At 36.2% G+C, this 25,535-nt stretch overlaps 1 protein-coding gene across 1 annotated transcript in view; it reads left to right on the forward strand.

The window, feature by feature from the left end:
* The window catches only part of lpp (LIM domain containing preferred translocation partner in lipoma), a 203,641-nt gene that overhangs the window by 31,875 nt on the left and 146,231 nt on the right, over positions 1–25,535 (forward strand). Inside the window, exon 3 of the mRNA XM_059340573.1 lies at positions 94–139. The gene's annotated coding sequence lies outside the window, so the exon portion shown is untranslated. The remainder of the gene's footprint in view (positions 1–93; positions 140–25,535) is intronic.

The raw sequence follows: 25,535 nt of genomic DNA on the forward strand, positions 1-25,535 counted from the left end.
CCACTTCCACGCTGACCTAAATCATTGTCTCTTTGTGTCATTTAATGCTAATTTCAGATATTGTTGTAATAATTATGTTGTATTTGTTTGCAGGTGTCTGATCCTGTAGTCCTCAGCATCGCTCAGTGTTAACATTTGGGTAAGTACTCGACCTAATTTTCTCCTCCTTTCCAGTACAAAGCTTTATATTCACAGACCATGAACACTGCTGTTTCGTGTCACTTTATTTGGCATAATTTGTTTTCTTGTAGACAATATTAATGTATATTTTACCCTAAAGTTAACTATTGTCAATAGAGTGGACGTGAAATTAAAGAAAAGTTGTTTTTTTTAATGTAAAGTCACACACATCTCGAAGCACAGCTCCCACATTTGGCAAAAATTCAGTAACTGTCTTGTTTCAAACAAAAATAATAATTTTCCAGCTTTCCTATACTTTTCTTCTGATATCTTGAAAACATTCTCAATATTGCAATTATATAAAATCTTTTTTTTAATTCCCTTGCAAAAACATATCATCAACACATTAGGAAAGGTAGTTCATATCAGTAGTGGTCATAAAGAGGAGTAGGTCTGTCAGGATAACTGGTTTTTGTTGGAGATATGTTCTCCCAGAAATAATCGTGATAAACAATATTATTGTAATTTTGAGACAATGAATAATAATAATAATAATTATACATTTTATTTGAAAAGCACTTTTCTTTGTTAAAATCAATCCCAAGGTTCTACAGAGCACAACAACATTAAAACAGGTTTAAAAGAATAAGAGAATAACAAGTTTATGCCACTGATATCTTAATAATAATAATAATAATAATAATATAAGAACACAATATTGCAAGTAAACCATTTATACAGCAATTAACTTTACACTCATAATTAACAGGGTTTGTACAGTTGCTTGAAATCCCTGAAAATTCTTGAACTTTAATGTTGTGTTTTCAAGGTTTGAAAAGTGCTTGAATTTTGGATAAAGTTCTTGAAATTTTGTCCATATTTCTTTCACAACAAAAACCTATAGAATAGAAATAAAATCAGTGTGAGAGCCTGAAATGAAAACGTGAAATAATCACTTTTAGTATGTATGTATTCAAAGAAATATGTAATTTACCACAGCTGCAAGGTGCTGGAAAAGCTTGATGGAATTTGAAAGTGCTTGAATTTGACCTCGAAAATGGTGTACGAACCCTGAATTATGAATATTCAGACATTGATAGTAGAATGTGAGAACGATATGTAAATAATATTTCAGGCTCTGTTAACAAAATTTGCACTTAAATAAATATTAAACATTTGGCACAGAGGTATAGAGAGTTATTTAATCCTTAACAAACAATATACTGCCCATTGAATGGTTGGGCCCTTGGTGAACCTCAGCACTAGAGGTGGGGGTAAAAATCGATACAGCATAGCATCGCAATATTTTACGTGGCAATATTGTATCGATTCATGGCCGCCAAGTATCGATATTTAGTGTTCCGACGTCAGTATTTTCCCTTTTTTTTTATTTTTTAGAGGCCATAGCCGGCTCACTTTTAGCACTAATGGAGATACCATATCATATCAGTATCATATGAAACTAGAAGCTCTTAGGCAGTGGTTCTAATGGGGGTACGCATACCCCTGGGGGTACGTGAAGGCACTCCAGGGGGTACGTGAGATTTTAAAATATACATTTAAAAAAAGTAGCATCCATGCAAAATATAGTTATAAAATATATATATATATAAATAGTTATATAATATATAAAATATAATAGTTTTTTTTTCAAATGTTTGAATTTTGTATGTGTTAATCAGTTCCAAAGTTCAATAAATCAGACACTGATGGCACAGTGCTCTGTTTTTAACGCTTTTTTTTTCTCAACCAAAAATGCTTTGCCCTGGTTAGGGGGTACTTGGCTGAAAAAATATTTCACACGAGGTACATCACTGATAAAAGGTTGAGAACCACTGGTCTAAGGAATCTATAGGCACCGTGTGTCAGGATATCATTTTGGGAAGTTGTTGAAATAATGCTGCAAAGTTAGGCTTTTTTCTGATGTTTCATGGTGATTTTCAAAGAGGTCATGTGACCTCTGACGTCATGCTATCTCAATGAAAATAGGCTCTCTGGGTTCCCACAAGTCTCCTCTTTACATGCATGGCTGCCTCCCAATTCAGAACGTGCAAAGAAAATAACACAATTCATTACTTTCTACATTTGCAAAAAAAATAGTCCAGTTCAGTTTGACTGAATACTTTGTTGGTCAGTCTGTGGGTTTGACTCTCATTGTGGAGAAATAAAAAGGCTCACCATATCGCAAAATGCCTAAAATCGCAATAATATCGTATCGTGACTCAAGTATCGTGATAAAATCGTACTGTGGGGCCTCTGCTGATTCACAACTCTACTCAGCAGAGTCTACAGGCTTGTGTTGTGGAAACATACTTCCGCTCTGTGCCTCTATCTGTTTTTCTGTCATCATCTTGGCTTAAATGTTTGTGACATTCTTATGTAAACAAACACGGAAATGAACACAACGCGCGATAACGTACAATATATTGACATGACCTCGATCATTTCGGCTGAGTTTGAGTCAATATTGTGATTATTGTCACGGCCGTGGTGGCATGCAGATATTTAGCCAGAACGACATTATTTTGATTTAAAATTTTCACTTATAATTCATCAGAGGCTCATGAATCTAAACCGTTGTTCTGATTTAAAGATGACTTTGTAAAGCTAATTCATCAAGGCTTTAAATATCACAATCTTTTTGTCCAGTGGAATCATTTTGCTATGTTGAACTGGAAATGAGCTAATATGTACACATGTGCTTCAGGCCTGCTCCACTTTTCTAATGTTTCTGCAATTATGATAAATAAATACAAACCAATACAAACACTTGATTCTTCGAAATGAAGGAAAAAAATGTATGTTTATTTTGTTTCGTATTTCAACAATTATACATTTTGTATTATTTATTGTCTACGTGTATGGCAGATTCAACATGTAGTTGTTTCTATTTTTCTGATAAGATCAAGTGATTGCAGTTCACAGTTTAAATTCTTGGTCAGTGCATTCACGTCACACAGAGTAGGCCAAAGGGTAGCAGGTTGTCCTAATGACGCGCAGTAAGTGTTCCCATGATGCATTGTTAATTGATTCAATTAGCCTTGGTTATGAGAAGAACAAGCCACGTGTTTTGGATCGAACATGTGGAGAAAACAGTGTCTCCCTCTAATCAAATACAGCTTTGTCCAGTTTGCTCTTTCGTCCTCAGTTAGACACAAGCCAGAGTTCTGCAGCTCTCTAAGTGTTCCCACAGTCCTGCTCAAGTTGCCTCCAGCGCAGCAATTGATTTATTATTTAGTATAGGTTTGAACTCATGCACTGTTCTAGCGGAACAGCGACACGAGATGGATGTGTGGTACATTTTCAGGCAACGTGCGGTGATTTTGACGCCATGGCGCCACAGTGGCGTTGTGGTGCACAAAGACTCTATTCAGGATTAAACAGCTGTAAAACAATTAGAAACATTTCTTCAGCTTCCACACTATGAATTTATTATTTGGACTCAACAACGTGGAAACCTGAAGAAGAATAAATTCAGCTTTGGTGTAAAAAAAACACGACTTTACACTGAAATGGTAAAAAAAGATCTTGAATTGAATATTCTGGTAGATTTCGAACAGTAGTGGCCTACTTGCTGTAACTCTAAAGCAGCCACCACCTGAATAGTCACTATAGCTCATCAGACAGGCCTCCTCACTGTCTCATTTTAAATCTCTACTTAAAACCCACCTCTTCTCTTTGGCTTTTGACACCATGTAGAGGGTTGATTTTATGTTTTTATGTGTATACATGCATATTTTATTTTGTGCGGGCAGTGCATTTTATTTTTTATTTTATTTTATTCTATTTTAATGGTTTTCATTTTATTGTAATTTACTGTTCTATTGTTTACTTCATCTCTTTTTATTGTGCTTTTATTGTGTTCTCTATTTATTTTTGTGCAGCACTTTGGAAACCTTGTTTTTGCTAAAATGATGCTATATAATTAAAATGGATTGGATTGGATAACAAGATTAAGATTAAGATTTCCTTTATTAGTCCCACAGTGGGGAAATTTCAAGTATTACAGCAGCAAAGTGGATAGCAAAAAAACAATAAATAGCAAACAGCAGTATAAAATAGAAATATAAGAGGTATTAGCAAATAAACAAATAAAAATATAAAGTATTAACAGTTTACAGTATAAACAAGTAGAAATATAAAAGTATTAACAATTTAAAACAAAAATAGGATAAAATAAAAAAACTTATGAACAATAGGATTTAATTGTAATTTAGACCACCTTTAGATTTAGATTTGAAAAACAAAGAAACACTTATACTCAAAATGAAAATACCTGTTAACAATGAAAAATAATGCCTGTAGACTTTCTAGCTTTCTAGCTATTAGGTATGCATTTGGTGCATTAGTTAAGCCTACAGTGATTCTTTGTCTTTCCTCCTGATTAGCTGACTCTTTGTTGGCTTTATTTCTGATAAGCTGCTGAGAGCTCCCTTAACTGCCAGATGAAAATAGTGTTTGCATGTCCTGATAACACTAATGGTCCTCGCTATAATTAATTTAAGATCCAATTTATTGAGTGTTTATGTCATGCATCTGTGTTTTTTATTCTAATGGAGAAGTGTCGACTTTTTTCACTTAAATGTGTGCCTTTACATTAACTCCACTCACTCATGTGCTCGTATCCTCACTCTGCAGTAATTGTATTAAACAAAGAAGAAAATGTAATAACCAGCAGATACACTGTATTGCACAAAGTGGACATGCAGACATTAAATGAGCAAGCTCTGAGGTGTTTGTGTTTAGCAAAGCATGCATGTGGTTGAATACCAAAATTCGATATATTTTTGAAACAGATGGCAAGGTGCTCATATGGGAACCTGAGCTCTTCTTCACTGAATATGAAAATGTTGAACAGGTGGTCCGAGAAGCTTGCTTCCCCACTACGGCTTTCATTAACACACTTTTATTCTTCGAGTAATAATAAGCTTACTTGTGCCCTGAGATATAGGGCAGACAAAAGAGCTGCTCCTCTTTTGTTATAGGCAAAAAAACTGGCAAAACTGTGGCCTTGTTATTTATTATTAGACACAACCCTCTCAACCAACATCATCAAAAACTCTAAATAACTCTCATTCAGTGTGAGTGGGTTTTATGATCAGATTGGTTTCAGAGAGATTGGGTTTATTAGAGCATGGGTTTATTTTGTGGTTGTGCTTTAGCTCCTTTTCAGTGGCTGTGTGAGTCATTTCATCCGGATATGTACAGATTCTGTATGTCAGGAAGTTCCAGGTTGGGGTTAGTCTGTACCACTATTAACCATAAACTATTAACAGGGTTTGAGCTGTTGTGCCTCATTAGAACATACAACCCTGATTCCAAAAAAGTTAGGACATTGTCTAAATCAGGGGTCAGCAACCTTTAATAAGAAAAAGAGCCATTGTTGGCCAAAAAAAGAGTAAAAATCCCTGAATGGAGACACAATTTTTTTTAGCCTTACAATAAGAAAAAAAAAGCCTTAATTAAAGCCTATTTAACCAACCAACATTACTAATAGGTCACAATGAGCAGTTAGGAATACGGTTTTGTCAAAACAAGACTTGAAATTGGGAAAATTTAGAGTTTTAGAGGTTAAGGTGCTGGGCCATAGACTTTCATAAGCTATGATGCACATTTTAGTTGACTAAAATGTAAAATGTTGATTTGGGCCAACACCTATGATAAATTATAATTAAAATGTTAAGAAATAACTTATTATTTCCTATAATTTTCGGTCAGTCACAGGGAGCCGCTGTAGATGGCCTGAAGAGCCACATGTGGCTCCGAAGCCACGGGTTGCCTACCCCTGGTCTAAAATGTTAAAAAAACAAAACAGCTGTAATAATATATTCAACTGAAATCTGTACAAAATAAAGTTTGTTGAGTTACCTCAACTGCAAAAACCCTATAAATATATAACGGCTATAAAACAAGAGGCCAGGAGGGGGCGACTCCACTATTGTCAGTATAGAAGTCTATGAGAAAATGACCGTACTTCTCAATGGATTTGTTAACTCTGTAAACATTTTCCTAATGAGTTTATGGTCTCAAACACTAGTTTGGAGTCTCTTCAATACAGCATAATGTTAATTATTTTAATGTTCATAAAGAGTAAAACAGACGATAAAGCAGGGTGTGCTTTCGAGAAGGGTTGCAAGTGAGGGAAACGAGGATGCAAATAAGAGACCTGAGAAAGGACCAGTGTTGTTAAGAAGTAGGCTTTATTGGACATATTTAATCCTTTATTACCCGTCCCACCCCCTCCGCCAATAAAGTGAACATTTCTTGACCCGACCCAACCCAACCTGTGGTTAACCTGCAAGACCCGCGGGTTACGGGTCGGCCTGCGCATCACTATTTCACACTGTGTTATCACTTCATGAAAGTCAAATGGAACATTTTGGTCGCCAAAATTATACAGATAATGCAAATTACAAATTAGAAGTAGAAGTCTGTCTGTAAAAAACAAATGAAAAACAAAACAAAGAGACAGGCAATCATGCTCTCATTCACTCCTATGGGCAATTTAGAGTCCCCAATTAAACCTAAGTGCATGTTTTTGAACTGTGGGAGGAAGCCGGAGGATCCAGAGAGAACTGTTTATTTAATATGTCCAATTTAAATTCATATTTTTTTGTAATTAATAGCTTAACCTTTTCATCACTCCCTTTGAAAATGACATTATCAACAACACCACAAAGTGCTGGACATTTGAGCACATGACATATACATCTTACCCACAACCCTACTAACCTTATACACTACAGCTTTATGCTTAATCTACTCACAGTAGCTCATACAGAATGTGCACCCTGTGATTTATGAGCTATATACACAATGCAGAGTTACATACAGCAATCACAGTTTGGTTTCCTCAGTCGACATCACAGCTTCACCATAGCACAGAAACGGACTGAAGGAGACCACCTCACATGTTTGGGCCACAGTGATGGTAGAAACTTAACTTGCCAAGGATGGTTCTTGGTTTCTCAGACTGTTTGTTTGGATTCCTGGCTCACAGTTTGTCTGTTTGGGCCAGATTCTTGAAGCACACATCAAATCGACGGATGACTAGCGAGGCTGGCTGCCAGCTGAATTTCAAGAACAGTTTAGCTTCACTGTAGAATTTAAAATACTTAACTCTTTGTTGGGCCTCACCAGAGCCGGAGCCAAACGGCTTTCCTTGACTCATTTCGGAATATGAGGGCTTTATGTAAATGGACAAATCCTTCAGTGTTTGCTGGACTATCAGGGAAATTATACTATTTCCTCTTGGAAATATTGTCTCTTATTCAATAGCCATATATTTCATTCCAACCTAACACCAGCATGCTATATGTAAGGTAAACATCTTTCAGATCAATGTAAGTCTCTACTCTGATTCATAGTGTTCCTCACATTTTCTTCACAGCTTTTCCAACCTGATAATCTCAGCAGCATGTTGGTGTTAAAACCGCTTTCATGATTGAAAAGCAAAAGCGATAAATATACGTTTGTTTTGTTTTTGCTTACATTGCAAAATGCCATCTGAAATATGCTTCATTTTGTTAAAATTGTAAAAAAAAGGTAGAAAGGTAGGTAATCCTTACAGGGTTCATAAAAAAGTCTTTGGTTGGTAAAATGCTTCATTTTAAATGTTAGGAAGATGCTTCCTGACAGTCTTAGCTGTGCGTCTCCCCTGTGATGTTACTTACTTACTTACTCTTACTATACTGGAGGTCTCCGGCTTCTTTTAGACTTTTGATTGGCTTTTTGAAGTCGTTCTGATCTAAACTAGCTCGCCCGGCATATGTTTGGTAAGTAAAGTGAGTGAAGTGAAACCTGACATACAATGCCTATAAAAAGTATTCACCCCCCTTGGATGTTTCACCCTTTTGTTGCTTTTACACATGAAATCATTGTCATTATAATTTGGCTTTTTTGACAAGAATTTGCAAAAAAACCCCTCTTAAATATCAAAGTGATTTGATTTGATTTAGTTTTACAAAATAATGTAAATTATTTAGCAGCGATGAAAGGGCCCGAGCGTTGGCCGCCACCTCTGAAAAGGGTGTACGACAAAGGGCGATGAGTTGTGAAAGGGGGCGTGGCTACTGTAAATGGGCAGAGCAAACAAATTAGGCAGTCTCTGCTGAGTACACTGACACCTCAAACAAGTTTCTAAGACAAACAGTTCAATAATTATGAAAAGGGGGTGTGGTTAAAGCATAAGGGGCGAAACTTTATGAATTATTGTCAACCATCATCATGCATGAGAAGTTGAATGCAGATTGGACAATGTATGGTCAAGTTGGTCGTGTTTTATGGGAAAACCATATTTTGCCGCCATGCTACGCCCACATAGTGTAACGGTCAGTAAAGCTTTTCAAAACTCCCCAAATGATCCCAAAGGCCTTATGATGGTACTGACCAACTTTGAAGTCAGTCAGGTTACATCTGTAGGAGGAGTTTGTTAAGGTATGCATCGTGGCCATTTTATGAAAGGGGCGTGGTTAAGGAATAAGGGGCGACCTTTATGAAATATTGTTATGTAGTACCGTTGGTGCTCGGGCCCTAATTACAGTATTTAAAGTAAAGTATATGATTGAAAAAATATTCACCCCCTTTAAAGTAACTGACCTACTTCATCAAAGTTTCAGCTAGTTGATGCCAGCAGTGTTACAGTTACAGAAATGGTGCAGTTGATGTTCATGTGTAAAAGCAACAAAAAGGTGAAACATCCAAGGGAGTGAATACTTTTTATAGGCTTTTGGAAACCAGTCAGTAGATTCATGATCTGACATATTTGGGGATGTTAAAATAGGAAAAACACTTTTTTAATGGAGGGGCTTTAAATATCACTAATGCAACTAAAATTGTAATAAAACTGTCTTAATTTAAAAAAAAATAATACTTAATTTTGGGTGCATGGTTTACTTTTAGCCATCCATTTTTTGTGTTAAAATGTGGTTGCAGCATGTCGTCCTCTCTCTCCCCTTTCCTGTCAGTCTTCAAGCTGGACTATCATATAAAGCCAAAAGCCCCAAAAACAGTCTTTACAAAAAAAGTGAGTCACTGATGGCACGCAAGAAGACCAAGAATTGGTTGCCAGTTTCTCAAAAAGTTTGCCAGTGGCAACCTGGCAACCATTACTGTCGAGCACTGAAGCATTAAGCAAGCATTTGGGTTAGGGAACCTTGAAAGTGCTTGATTTAAACTCTTAAAAAGCTGTACAAACCATGTCCTCAACTTTTAGAGCATGTTGTTCAGCGTCTCCCAGTTTCATATTCAATTGTGAGAACTTTTGTTCTGGCTGATAAGAACCTTTTATTTTATTTATTTTTGCCTCCATGCTGCCCTGCTCCGTCGTCACTATGACACTGTAGTATATTGGCATATAAAACTCTTAACATATAGCTACCCATGTGATTAGGTAAGATAAGATATGACTTTATTTATCCCTAAGGAAATGTAGTTGTCACAGCAGCTCAAGATACAGACACATAGATATAGAAGACAGAATAAAGAATATAAAAAATAAGACATGCATCCCATACACATTATATACATACATTTCTGCACTTGGCATTTATTATCAATATATATTTTTGTGTTTGTTTGTTTTCCTGGAAGTACTTTGCATTTTGCAGATATTGCACATTGGAGAAAATATATTTTAGCATGTTAAATAGGTTAAATAAGTTGTTGCATGTAGTAGTATGAACATCAATGAATAAATATATTTAAATATACACAGAGATATACACAGTATAGTATAAGTGGTATATGACATATACAGGTGCATCTCAATTAATTAGAATATCATAGAAAAGTTTATTTATGTCAGTAATTCAATTCAAAAAGTGGATATAAATCCATTACACAGAGAATGAAACAATTCATGTCTTAATGTATTTAATTTCTTCTAATTATAATGATTATGGCTTACATTTAATGAAGACCTTAAATTCAGTGTCTAAAAAAATTATTACAAAACACCAATTTTAAAAAGTATGTTTAATATGGAAATGTTGGCCTCTGAAAAGTATGTCCATCCATATGCACTGTTGGGGCTATTTGACTTGAACTACTGGAAATCGACTTTTCCATGATATTCGATATCTATAATGTATTGAGATGCACCTGTATAATTTAGGAAGAAATCCAGAAGGCCTAATGTGGTCGGATGTAAACAGAGAGAAAACCAGTAAAGCGCCCTTGTGACCTGATATATCATGAAAAGACACAGTGGAGAGGGTATTTTATGCAGCGTTTGATAATGTGCATTTCATCATTATATATACATTTATGATGGTGATTTAAATTAATTGGCTTATTGTGGTGAAAAAGTCCATGATCTATGTGTGTGTGTTGTATCAGCCAACCTTTACTTTAGAAGCTAGATTGTTGTCTTGTAAGGTAAAGATCAATGTTCTGTATCAGAATATAAGTTTAGTATAAATTTGTCAACCTACCTTCAGCAGAATGTTACTTTTTGATTCCCCTTGGAAAATGATGAGAACACCAAATGGTCTGCTTCTACCCTCTCTTGCCAATATTCTAAGCAACTGAAGAAGAACCAAAAAACAAAGTGTAAATCAGCTTCAGATACAATCTCTGTCTCCATGCATGCAGGAGGCATTGACTTAACATATTGCTTTTAATATCAATATGAGACAAGAGTCTTTGGGGATTTAATGCTTTGAATTTGAGTCAAATTAAGCAGATTTTTGTGATTTCTCATCAAATTCAACATTAAAACATAACACAACATGACACACTGATAGGATGGTCTGGAAGAAATGCTATACAAATCGATAATGATGCTAATACATGAACTGAAGAGTTTTACATTCACAAGCACTGCTGAACAACGACCCAGGATGACTCTATTGTAGCAGCTTTTATCATGGGATTGTGCAACTCATTAACATCAAATTTGGCAGATCTGGATGAACGAGGCTGACAGTGCAGTAATGCCACAGGGGCAATCTTGCTCTCTTTTTTTTCTCTCATGTCTTTATACTTCCTTTCTTTCTCCCCCATTACTATAGAGTTTCTGCTCAGCCAGACACCAGCAGATAAGAGTCAGTGAGTTATGATGGTCGAGGTGTATCCTAAAGATGCTATCACAAACGGATGCACCGATGGGAGGTGCTCCGTCACAGACGGCGTTAGTCTACGCCATCCAGAAGTGAATGGCTGTATGAGCCAGACTTATTTGAAGCACAAAACCCCCCCAGAAAAAAATCAAATTAATGTGTTAGATGCCCCCCCCAACCACCCCAGAAACAAACTATTTAAAAAAATAAAATAAAAACATATATATATATATATATATATATATATATAACGTAAATAAATAAGTAGATACATTAATTAATAAATTATTCAAGTCAGTAAGTAAGTAATTTATTATGTTTTATTTTTCATAGGGGGCAGCTTTTGGCATGTTTTTATTTTTATATTGAAAATAAAAATGTATTATTAAATTAAAATAAAAATTAAATTAAATAAATAATACAAAATAAGTAGATATATTAATTAATATATAATTCAAGTAAGCAAGTAATTTAATATGTTTTAGTTTTCATAGGGAACAGCTTTTGGTATGTTTTGTTTTTAAAAAATAAAAATGTATGTATTTATTTTCAATACCTTAATTAACCTGAGTGAACTTTACTTTTTTAAAATGTATTTATTTACAATTAAAACATGTACACATGATTGGTATAATAAAAGCTCATTCCAGTATTTTTAAACTCATATTTGGTGATGATTACTTTTAGGCCAAAAAAAAAAGATTTTATCAGGTGAATTTTATCCCTAAAGATTTTGAACAGAACTTAGTTCTTAGTTTTAATAAATTATTCACAAAGTGAGCAAGAAAAACTATATTTTCAAAAGTAAAATTCCACAGGAACGCCACAAACAACTCCTGTAACATAATCCTCTCACTTCACTTTCCCATCTGTATGCTCAGTATGTTCCAAACACCCATATGTTCACCAAAATATGCAAAATTGCTAAACACACTGCTTCTACTAGCAGCTTGTAAAAGATAAAAATTTCAGGTGGAGTCATTTTTTTTTGTATATTAACCTGTGGTATTGTATACAAAATAGTTACCCAGAACAATTATTTTACATTATTTAATTATTTTATATTACTGTATATTCAATTTCATGCATTTTGAAATAGTATGTTACTGTTAAATACTAACTCTTTATTTTATTTTTTTTTACCACATGCAGTCTTGGAAAAGCTAAATAAAACCAATGCAGTTAAATTGTTTTGCTGTTTAGTTCCACATTGATTAAACTTGCTTTCACGTGACAGTTGTGCAGTGTTAATTTTTATCCCTCAGTTTATTTTCTCTGGGTAACTTTGTGTCTGGCACAGGGACGCTCTTCCTAGCAGAGTGCATATTTAGAATGCAAACACTGTGAGCATGAATCTATTTCATTGAATCAATGCTGCTCTGTTGCCTGAGCGGGGCCACACGCCTTAACAATGCAATGGAAAATAATGGTGTATTGAACTGGCATATGATAGAGCAATTGTACCCTTTGTTCCACGCTCTGCAGATATGTTTGATGCTCGCTATCAAGCACAGTGTTTACACACTGAGGATGAAGGACTGTTCTCAAACAATTACTGGAGCTTTCCATGAGAAAACTGGAGCTTTCAGCCGAGCTGCGATCACTTTCTACAAGGAAAGTGAGGAGCAGAAAACAAGTAAATAAGACATGCTTAAAATGGAAAGATTAAGACAACCCCAGAGTGATTAAGAGGGCTGACATAGATACCCTGGCTGGATCTTTAAATGGACCAGTGAGCTGGTTTGGATTTGGTTTTAAGCAGCAGGAACACATAAACAGCAATAGCTATCAGTCAATTAAGGATAAAGCCTTCCAAAAACAACTAGTTTAACTTTAGCTTTTCAATTAATCTTCTTTGGGTGTCGCCAGGGGTCATAGCGCTGCAGTGTGAGCAGTGAAAGATTAAATAAGAGTCCAAACAACTGGGCTCAAGGACCAAGTGTTTAACCCGGCCCCGCTGATGCTGCACAGATGCTTCTGGCCAAGCAGGATTTCAGCACTTTGTTTTTCTCCACGAGCGAGACAAAGATCTGATTTATTTTCAGAAGTGATCCATGGATGAATCATGGAAGTCCAAATGTGTCCAAATTTTAGATTTACACAATCGCCTACATTTTTTCTGTTCTTCTACCAAGGCCTTTCAAGAATGCTTCAACATTAAAAAACACATCTGTGCTGTAATATGTTTGCCAAAGCGATCTGTAAGAAATCCCTGAGCTAAAGTCCTCATCTGCTGTGGAAGAAAATCTCTCTGTGATGTGCTCCGCTGTGGATCAAAAAAGTCAAATCACGTTGTTTACTGTACACATGTTATTGACCTTATGGCTTTAAGCAACAAGGAAGTGCTTCCACTCTGTTATTTTTGTTTTCGTCTTCCTGTCTACACTGGAAGTGAGAATGTGTTGTGTGAATGTGACCTCATGCACCTGCACTGTAGTGAATATGTCATCAGTTTTATAATATAACATACAATGTCAAGAGGTGCAAAAACAGTCATCACAGCACTAGCCACTTCACTAGCTGCCCAACTTTAGAAGTATTGCTCTGAGTGAACGGTATATAAGGCAACTTAGAGGGTCGCTGGTTCGACTCCGGCCTGCGGTTCTTCTGTGTGGAGTTTGCGTGTTCTCCCTGTGTCAGCGTGGGTTCTCTTCGGGTACTCTGGCTTCCTCCGTCAGTCCAAAAATATGCAGCTTAGGTTAAATTGGTGACTTTAAATTGCCCATAGATGTGAATGAGAGCGTGATTGTCTGTCTCTATAGGCGAGCTTCCATTAGGTACTTTTCCATCTAGTGAGCCGCTATGGTTGTGGCTTGGGACAGAGGATCCACCCAACTTCACTGGTTAGCGACTCAGGTAGCGGCTCACAAAGTACCTGCATTGGTTAAGTACTTTCTGAGCCGCTACTGAGCGGCGATTTTGCACATGCGTGATTCATTTGCAGACTGGGGCAAACTGGACGTTGAGGGGTTAACATGTCCTGCTCTGCTGACTGCAGCTGGGAGGATTGCGCCGATAGTGAGTGCTTTGGGATGGCGCTACTCGTTAAGAAGAGTAGGAACAAGTCTCCAAAAGTCTCAAATAACACCAGAAAAAGTCGCTAGATTTGTTGCAAGTCGCTTTTTCGGAAAAAGAGTTGCTAGAGGGCTCTGAATAGTCGCTAAAGTTGGCAACACTGCTTGCCGCATCGGTCTGTTGTCACATTCGAACTCCGGGGGGTTACCCGCTACAGAAGTACCTGGAACAGAGGCTGAGGGGAACTAACTAGTCAGTCGCTTTCCAAAAAGTACTGGAAACAAGCCTTATGTGTCAGCCCTGTGATAATCTGGCGACCTGTCCTGGGTGTACTACGCCTCTCGCTTAATGTCAGCTGGGATCAGCTCCAGCCCCCCTGCGATAAGGATTTTGGTTATTCCCAAGAAACCATGGAAAATGGCTAGATATCAGCTCTTAAATAAAACTCTTATGAGCTATTTTTTGTTGTTATCATTATATTTGTACAAACAAATGTACCTTCAGTTGTACCAGGCATAAAAGTGAACAAGAAATTAAAGAAAACAATGGTCTAATATTTTTTCCATGACTGCATATTTGGTGTGTATAGCAATTGAAGTAAAAGAGCCAAAAACAGGGAATGGAAGAAAGTAAAAAGCCTCTGCTGTACGGTATATGACCCCAAAATGTCGATGATCAACTTGTAATCAATCTGCAGCTCTTTGTCACTGATTGTTGTTTGTTTAATAACCCTCTCCCTCAGTGGCTGAGAACCTTACAGCGAGCTTAGCCACTGGTATTGTGAGTGTTAAAGGGAGTATGAGGAAACCCTGGCTCAGTGTGACATGATGAAGTTACGGACCTAAAGCTGCTCATTGTTATGTATCTGTGGTCCTGCAGCCCAGCGCTGTAGAATATAGAGAGGGTGCTGCAGCTGCCAACCCACTGGGCCTTTTTTCCTGCTCCTGAGAAAAGAGTTTACAATTGGAGCAATACCTGCAAGTCAAGACAAAGGGGTAAAAGCACCCAGGCTTTTTTGTCAGCCCTCTTTCATCGGGGCCAAGCCCAAATGATTCGGATACAATTGCGGTGCGAAATCTCTGTCTGCTGCAATTGCTTAAACGGCAGCTCAAGTATTTAAAAGAGCTCCGATGAAATTGTCACAAGCTTACGCTCATTCATGCCTTTACATCCTGTGCTGCGCTAAGGGGATTCTTCAGCAAAGTCATCTGTATTCAGTAAACAAAGTGTTATTGATGACTTGATTCTATGTGGCTTTGCCAGTGAGTGAGCCGGGGAAGGGATTATGTCCCCAAGCCAAAACCCAATAGAAGTTTGAATGAGAGGATAGATGTGCGGTGCTTATTGTAGCAGTGGAGGATAAGCTGTGTTCAACATTTAAAATAACAGCTCAATACCTGCGATATGAAAGGTTTGGAAATCTTGCTTAAGTGGGAAATCTCTGTTCGCTGTCACAGAATGATAAATCGACCAAAAGTTTTTAAAGAGAGCACTAAAAGCAACAGAAGTGTCCTGATTCATCGTGCTTTGGGAAAAGTATTATTTGATGTTTGTGTTGATAAAAGCTTACAAGGGTCCGTAATTGAAGGAGCTTTTTTTTGAAGACCTTCGATTAGGTTTACTTCACTGAAGGATTTAAACATCTCTGCTGAGTGAGAATGGAAAGGTGTAGCTACAGCAGCATATGGCAGAGACTGTGAGGAATCCAGAAATCCGCTAATCCACCATGCTTACAGTATAGGGATTATACCTTCTGTGACTTTTTTCTGCTTTTTTTTTTTTTTTTTACGTCTTGCTTTCCATTCGTCTGTCCACAGTGCTGTTGTTGTTCAGCTATGTGCACTGTTACTTTCTGCTCAATGTTGCATCTGGTCAGCAGGCGTTTTGCAAAGAAACATCTTGTTCACAACCACTGTAGAACATTCTTTTCACTTAGCTTTATGATTTATGGTATGTTCTATCCCTTGCAGCATTTAACGGTAAAGCTCTCCTCAGATACTCTCCTGCATGGAGTGTAGGTGATGGTAACATATTCAGTCTCTGTGTTATCCTGTTGTATGACAGCAATAGCAGCATTTAAACACAACTTAAAGCCCCTAATTTCTCTATATTTATTACAAAATGTGCAACAATCAAAGTTAACTCTGAATCCTCTGCAGGTTCAGGGCCTTTTTTTGTTGTTGCTCGTGTCACATTTTACTCACTGTGGGCTCGTTTTTCATTTCATTATAAGTCCTGCACCTCTATGGAAACAGTTATTGCTAAAAGTAAGGAGAACTAAAAAAAAAAAAGTATTTTTGTGCAGTTTAACACAATTATAATGCCGTAAATCAGTGATACTGAACCTGAGGGCCCGAGGACCAAATCTAGCCCACGGTAGGGTGCCATGTGAACTGCTGAGCATTTTCCTAATCCTCAATGAAAATAAATAAATTCACAATGTGATTATTTTTTGCACAACTGTACTTTGAATATGCACAAGGTGACAGACTGCATAAAAAACCCTCAAAACAAAGCTTGTTCATAAATTAAAAAAAAAAAATCCAGTCTAGGCTCTGAATGTCCTCAAAACTTACACCCTGGGCTTCTGCCTAAATATTTAATATAGCCTGTGTTCTCAGGACTTCATACAGATGCAGGTCCCAAGAGTCAGAACTGAACTGGGCAAAAAGGAGCAAAATTTTCTGCCCTGTCTACCTGGAACGATGTGCAGAAGGACTTGAAATTGACACATCTTGTGACTCTGGGGGAATTCAAGTCAATTTTAAAAGACAGAGAAATAAGCTCAATTAGATCTTGTGATTGCACTGTGTAATCATGTAATCCAACTCTTGTTTTCTTGTAGTGTGAGACTATATTTTATTTGTGTATTGTGTGTTTGGTGTAACCATTTTGCTTTTGTGCTGCCATCTTGGCCAGGTCACTCTTGGAAGATAGGTTTTTAAATCTGAATGAGTCTTCTTTTTACCTGGTTAAATAAAGGATATTGATTTGATTGATTGACCTGACCTGTGTGGGGCTTCTGCAATTAGATCATAGGCTTTTCAATGTTTATTAAGTTACTTCCAAGTATTTATTATGACTATTTGTTCATTGACTGGCCTCTTAGGTCCGATCGTTTTGCAAAAAATCACCAGTTGAATTTCTTTAGCAAAAATAGGGAAAAAAATCTATATGAACAACTTTTTCCAAAGTATCCACGGGTGCTGCCAATATTAAGGGCTGTACATGCTTTAGATTTTGAACTATTTACTTCCAACCTCGCTTGACCACTACACTCTGCTCTGTGTAAACAGCCTGCAGTTAAGTTCAAGTTTCACTGAATTTTTGTCACACGACTATTGGTTTCAGCAGTCATTCATGACTTCTCAGTTGCATTTTTAAAAGGATCTGGTTAGTGCAGATGGGGTTTTTTTTGGATAACATATTTATAAAATAAAGTGATTTTGATTAAATATCAACTAGTGATCGATTCATTCGTCACTCATGATTTCAAGGATCTTCAGAATTTTTAAAATCCAATAATAATTTCTGTTTTTACTGTGTCTGGCTATGATAAATTGTTTTATTTAGGCAATTATTCAGAGAAAACATATCATTCATTCTGGCCTATTATGTGATGTTATGTGTTTCAGAGGACAAATCCTGATTGGTGTACTTCTGTTAGATTCAAACCTTTTATCCCTATGAACTGAACTTAATGTGTTGCTGGAGCAACCGATAAAGGACTGAACTATTCCTGGAACATGATGCTTTTATGAATGCATTGCCTGTTGAACATCTACCTTCACAATTTAGAGGTTTTTTTTTAAGTATGCATACCGTTATTGCTATGAATTTAGAAACATAAATGGGAGCTGACACATCTCTGTCAACTCTTAGAAATGCAACAAAGGCAGAACTGAGAAAATAAATTGTCTCACAATTTCATAGGAATTTCCCACACATCTTTCTTGGGAGGTTTGTGTTAATTCAGTCTGACTTCTAAAGATCTCACAGTTTTCAGGATGTCGGGGAGATTATACATTAACATCAAAGATGAGACTTCAGAGCTTTATTCTGTTACAGTGATGGATTTTCTGTACATGTCACTAAACCAATACTACTGCAGAGGTGAACCAGGCAAACAGTGATTAGCCTCATATCCTTTTAGATCAGGGAAAAGGATCTAACATATGTCAGTTTTTGCTCTTTAGCCAGCGTCAAAATAGCTCTCAACCTATTCTTTATGGTGATTTCACACCTGCAGTGTGGTTCATTTGGTCCACATTAACAAATGAAAGGGATCAGTGCTGCCTTTTAGTTGATCTGCTTCATGCAAACATTTAGTTATAGGGAAAGAATAGAATCAGAAATTTAAAAAAAGAATAATTGAAGCCTTGGAATAAATGGATCTGATATGAGAATCACAATTAAATAATTTTACGGTATATAGCCCTGAGATTCCTGTTTTTTAAGATGCAGTGTGCAGATGTATATGTAGATTTATGTAGGTACAGGTGCATCTCAATAAATTAGAATATCATAGGAAAGTTTATGTTTAATATGTAAATGTTGGCCTCTGAAAAGTATGTCCATTTATATGCACTTAATACTTGGTTGGGGCTATTTGACTTGAACTACTGAAAATTGACTTTTCCATGATATTCTAATATATTGAGATACACCTGTATGTATATATGGGATAGTCCTGTCTATGTACAGTAAATGTACATATGTACATACATCATCATACTAGTCTACCTTTTTTTCTCAACCTTACTATTATTTTCTTTATCCATTTATCTACTTATGTATGTTATTGTTTACTTTAATTTTACAATTGTAAGTTACTCACTATAAAATAATATATAAACATGCAGGATTGCTAAAAGACATGAAATGTAAACAAATGCACATTTCTTTTAACTCCTGCAATAAAATATTTTTTTTTTAAAAAGTCATAGACCGACAGGGAACAGGGGGATTGGAAAGTTTTTGGTTTCCTGCATCATGGTCAATAGTCGAAACTCTTACATGGTAAATTGTGAAAAACAGGTTGAAGTGGGACAAAAAGATGGGTATTATGGTAATATTATCATGGCAGAGCTACGCTGTGGTCGAAACATGTCGCAATTTCTTTTTTTCAATGAGGAAGTGGGAAAATACACACCTATTTTTAAACTCCTTTTCACTCTCTGATTGATCAGGGAAATCCCTGCATTCAAGTGCTAATTCACTTGTATGTTACCACGGTTCCCTTAATGATCTTACACTCAAAAATACACTTTTAGGTACACCTGCACACTAAGTATGCTTACATTGCTCATATACATCTCTTAATAGATCCAGGCTTTTAATTGTACCTCTGTTTTTTCCAATTCATGCTAAAATCACACATTAATGTTACAGATTGAGTTTAGAAGCAGATGTTTAGTCCACACCAGAGTTAGATTGACAGCTTTTACTTTAGCCTTAACAGACCACACAAAATGGGCAAACACACCAGTTAGTTTGAGATGTCAATGAGTCAATGAAATCATATTATGATGGAATCATAGATATCATGATACTTAATATTCAGTGGTGGAAGAAGTATTCAGATCCCTTACTTAAGGAAAAGTACTAATACCACACTGTGAAATTTCTCCACTACAAAAGTCCTGCATTCAAAACTTACTGAAGTAAAAATACAAAAGTATCAGCATCAAAATGTACTTAAAGTATTTTATTTTAAAGTGTTTTATATATTCTAAATATGTTATTAGATTATTTGTATTGATGCATTTATGTAAGAAACATTTTAATTTCCTCAAGGTAGGGCTATTTTTATCTATTTAATATACTGTTATGAGGTTTAATTAAAAAAAATATCTTATCACATCAAATGTATCATGTTTTTTATGTTAAATCTTGACCCAAAAGTAACAAACTGTCAGCTAAATGTAGTGGAGTAAAAAGAACTCAAGCCTCAAAGTGTAGTGGAGTAGAAGTATAAAATTACAGAAAAAGTACAACTAACTCAAAATTGGATTTCAGTACAGTACTTGAGCTAATGTACTTGGTTACATTCTACCACTGATAATAATGTTGTCTAAATTTATAATAACAAGCACACACAAAGTCAAACTTCCTCAAAAATCTGATATGAAATATTTTTTTAGGGAATATCAAAAACTAGACTACGAGCCTATCAACCCTTTAAGCTCCATTACCCAGAATACAACAGTGCATACAGCTCAGGGCAGGGTTCTCTTTGCATAGTAATGATGGAGAATATTGTGTAACCCAAATGTTGGTTAAAATAATCTAAGAGTAGTTTTTTTTTCCAGCAGCAGAATTTAATTCATTCATTTAGCTTTATTGTTCCATTCCTACATCCCCCAAAATATGTGTCTTCATCTGATTCCTCTGTGTGCATGAATGTAAACATTGTCAGTGTAGTGGTTGTAGTGGTAACATTTACTATATATATATATATATATATATATACAGTAAATGTTACTCTATAATTCTGCTTGAAACTGTTATGTTCATTTTGCACTAAATTTCTTAATTGCACGAGAAAATACTCTTGCTTTCACACATGGTCAACAAAAACAGGCTTCACCATGTGAATATTACATATAAACTATTGATTGAATTACCAGCGAACATTTATTAAGTTATTATTTATATAAATTATTATTATTTATATAAACTATTATTATTTAATATTTAAATATTAAATTATTTACTGTCTAGCCCTAAGGATAAAGACACTTAATAGTTTAAAAAAAAATCAGAATTGAATTGGGGATAAGATAAGTTCTTCTTATAGGCATTGCTTTCATAAAATAGTAATAATGTAAATAACACGATTGAGAATATTTATGTATGAATCTTTTTTTTTTTGGTTTATAGTTATAGCTCTACTTTACATGATCATCATATCATAGTGTTGCAACAAAGACAGTACTGGATGCATTTTAAACCTGATTAAAAATGCAGTGAGATAACCATATCGCTGCTGGTTTTAAATAAACATGTATTCAAAGCTGATTTACAGCCCCTGCACCACACACATACCATTATAAAGATACACACAGCTGACAGTTTGATCCCCCAAATTACACGCTTGCCTTCCTTTTATCATATTTCATTACTCCAGTCGTCACCAGCACAAGCAGTTAGAGCCGGACGGCCGGTCACTTGACTTGTTTGTGAGTTCAGGATGATAATTAACTCTGTCCAACAGTAAAATGTGTCCTCTCGCAGTTGATACTTTTCTCATGGGATGAGGATTCCTGTCTGTCTGTGTCTTCATAAATTACATCTGAGAAAGTTTTTAGAGAGTCTTTGTGTGTTTTTTTCAGAGAAACCTCACTCAACATAATTATGACCTAGACTTACATCGTAGAGTGGCCTTGAAACGCCCTGCAATCCCTCTCACTTTTCACCATTTTTGCCTCATTATACATCCGTAGAACAACTGCTTCCACCACAGTGAACACATTTAAAGTGTAGAGAGCAGCTACTGTCTCCTCTAGTATCAGTGTACCAGCAGACCCCATTGAGAGTCACTTCTTAACATCAAGTGCTCATTTAGAAATGAAAGGCAGCAATTAACACATCAAGGTTGAAGATGGTACCATACTCGTTTCTTTTTTTTCTCTCCCCCTCCAGTCCGTGCAGGTAGCTACAGAAAAAAGTCTCCCTGTTGAATGATAAGCATTCCCTCGGCTGTGATAAGAGGCCCTAGGACAATGCCTGTCAGATGAGGCCAATTAATGATGGCTCGATGTGATGTTTTATCTGTTCAAGGCAAGTCTGCAGCTCTTCTCTCTCTCTCTCTCTCTCTCTCTCTCTCTCTCTCTCTCTCTCTCTCTCTCTCTCTCTCTCTCTCTCTCTCTCACACACTGTTGTTCCCTCCCAGATAAGCTTTACTTTGTTGACTTTGCCCCAGTGTGTTCCAAAACCAAAGGCACTTATTAGCTACCTATCCGAGAGTGACATGTGTAGCTATAGGCCAGCGTTGAGTAATGGTCCTTCATTGTCACCTCTGCCGTTTCTGGATTAACAGTTTGATTTAATTTTCCAGCCGTCATAGGCTCAACTCAGCTGTTTGACATTTTTGGAGGCAAGGACCAATGTTCCCCCTTAAGCTGCTCAGCAAGGCAGTTTGGATGTTAAATCACTCATCGCTCATGTTATTTATTTTGCTGTATGCTAGAACAGGAAGTATGAGATGCTATTTAGAGGAGATCATGAGCCAATGTTGTCTCTTAACATAGATTGAAAGGCCGGTTCAATAAAGACTTGCATGATAAACATAATTAAGACGTGAATAGTACTATTTACATTTTTATCGAGTGAGCAAATAAACAATCTTCAGCCGGGATTTATGCAATCTAATACAATTAGGCCATTATTACCATCTGAAATTTTTAGATGCGGATATATTGGCTGCCACTTTTACTTTTATTTAGGCAAGGCAAGTTTATTTGTAGAGCACCTTTCAACAACAAGGCAATTCAAAGTGCTTTACAGAAAACATTAAAAGCACCAGAAAGAGACATATAAAATTACATTTAGATATAACATTTTAAAATTGAAACAGCTAAAAAATGAATAAATGTATGTGTAAGGCGGGCTACACCCTGGACAGGTCAATGGACTATCGCAGGGCTGACACAGAGACAGACAATCACGCTCTCATTCACTCCTACGGGCAATTTAGAGTCACCGATTAAACCTAAGTGCATTGTTTTTGGACTGTGGGAGGAAGCTGGAGGACGCAGAGAGAACCCACGCTGACACGGGGAGAACATGCAAACTACACACATAAGAGCTGCAGGCTGGAGTCAAACCGGCGACCCTCTTGCTGTGGGAAAGAGTGCTAAACACATCACCACCGTGTAGCCCCAACAGAAATATGAAAGCTCCAATTTAAAATGCTGTAGTTTTAGTATAATGTCTGCCTTTAACGTTGGGCCCTTTTGTCTTCTGTATTCTATACAGGATGAAATTCCTTGCTGCCTTACACAAAGATATATTTTTTTTCCTGAGCATTATTATTCAGCTTACTGTCGTCCTATTATTAATAATGTTTTTCTTGAATAATGCAGCCACCACATGGTAAAATTGCATCTGCATTGTTAAATTCTCATCTAGAGGTGTGGCATTCATGCATCCATCCCAGAACATTACCCATTACAATCAAGTGAAGGCAGATCATCTTCTGTCATTTGCTATTGATTTGCCGAAAATGTGAAATATACGGATCCTTTCTTTGTTTATTGTTGATGCAAATATATTTTTTCAAGTCTGCTATCTACCACAGAGGTATGCGGGAGATGGTTAAGGTTGTGTTGTGATATATTTACAGCTGTCAGTCAGTAACCTCCTGAGACTCAGATAAGATAAACTCCTGAGACGTCGCATCTTACCACTTGCAGTATCAAGGAGCACATACTCCAGTCATGCAAGCCATCCAATTCTATTTGATATATCCCAAGCCAATACAAGCTGTCAGTCAGCATTAAAGTCAGATTCACATATTTACAGAAAAGTTGTGCTTCTGTCATTAGGGAGCAAAGGCCAACAACTCAAGTAAACTACTCAACAGCTGTTCAGAAAATCTTGTTAAGAAGTTTTGAGGAGTTACTTTAACAAACATAGCTATTATCTAGTGGAATAAGTGGTATTATTGTGCCCGAGCGATGCAGGAATGCGATTCTTGTTTTTGCTGTATTTCTGAAATGAATGATGACACTTCTGAGTACAAAAGAAGTACAGAGAGCATGTTCAAACAGTAGATTTTCTCACTGAGTATTTTGACCCTTCGAACTTTCTCTGAGCCTCTTTTTATGTATGAATGTTACAGATTAATTAAACAGTTTATTAACACAAATAAAAATTTTCAATAATGAAGAAGAGGTTGTAAAAGCTTAGAAGGTTTTGTGAGCGTACGCTTTCCATGGAGAGAATCACTATTTTAAATGACTTAAGAAGTTTGAGTTCAATTACTTGAGAGAGAGACTTCTTAATAGGGTGAAACCGTCACTCTGGAACAGATAAAGGCCCTACGCCTGCTTGAGGATCTCAAATTCTGTACATGCTTGTATAGAACTTAGAGGTCAGGAATATAACAAGGACTGAAAGTTCTGCTTTCACTTCCTACTCCACAATAAAACATGCTGTAGCCAAAGAAAGAAAATATATTTCATATTTGTGAATCACCGTTTACAGGACTAATGACTGACTCGAGACACTTTGTGCAAAAACAAAAGATAGAATTTATCAATATAGTTCAATATGTGGCCCAGCTCAAGCATAGGCTTCTCATGCCAACATGTTGGCGTCTCTTTGTATCCTACTGTTGTTGTTTTGTGTTTCTTTGTGATCATTATGCACCTCTTTGTTGTTGTGTTGTGTCTCTTTGAGGTCTTTTAGAGTCTCTGGACTCATTTTGTGGTCATTTGTGTGTTTATTTTTAATCTCTTTTCATCTCTTTTTGGTCATTTTGTGTTTCTTGTTATGTTGTATGTATGTCTCTTTGTTGTTGTTTTTCAATTTCTTTGTTGTTCTTTTGTTGCTGTATTGCATCTCTTTGTAGCCGTGTTGCATTTCCTTGGGGACTTTTACTGTTTCTGTGGTTATTTTGTGATCATTTGGGTCTTGGTAGTGATTTTGGATCTCTTTATAGTCATTTTGTGGGTCTTTGTTGGCTTTTTGTTGTTACGTTAGGTCTCTCTGTGGTCTTTTAGAGTCTCTATAGTCGTTTTTTGGTTATTTTGTGGTCATTTGAGTCTTGGTGTTTATTTTTAATCTCTTTATGGTCATTTTGTTTTTCTTATTTGTTACGTTGTGTCTCTTTTTTGTTGGTTTTTCAGTTTCTTTGTTGTTCTTTTGTTGCTATATTGCATCTCTTTGTAGTCATGTTGCACATGACTACAAAGAGATGTGGTCTTTTACTGTTTCTGTCGTTATTTTGTGATCAGTTGTGTCTCGGTAGTGATTTTAAATCTCTTTATAGTCATTTAGTGTCTCTTTGTTAATGTTGTCCCTTTTTTGGCCTTTTGTTTTTTTTGTGTCTGTGTGCTCATTTTGCTTTTCTTTGTCCTTTTGTTGTTTGTATCCATAGTCATTTTTTGTTGTTTTTTGAGTCTCTTTGATGTCATTTTGTTGTTGTTTTGTATCTATTGTAGTCATTTTGTTGTTGTTTTGTGTCTCTTTTTTATTCTTTTGCTGTTTTGTATGTTTTGGTAGTAATTTTGTGTCTCTTGCCTTTTGTTGTTGTTTTAAGTCTCTTTGTACTCACTTTGCATCTTTTTGTTGTTCCTTTGTTGTAGTTTTGCATCTCATCATAGTCTTTGTAGT

Source organism: Centropristis striata, chromosome 9 (genome assembly GCF_030273125.1).
Source record: "Centropristis striata isolate RG_2023a ecotype Rhode Island chromosome 9, C.striata_1.0, whole genome shotgun sequence".
Classification (NCBI taxonomy): Eukaryota; Metazoa; Chordata; class Actinopteri; order Perciformes; family Serranidae; genus Centropristis; species Centropristis striata.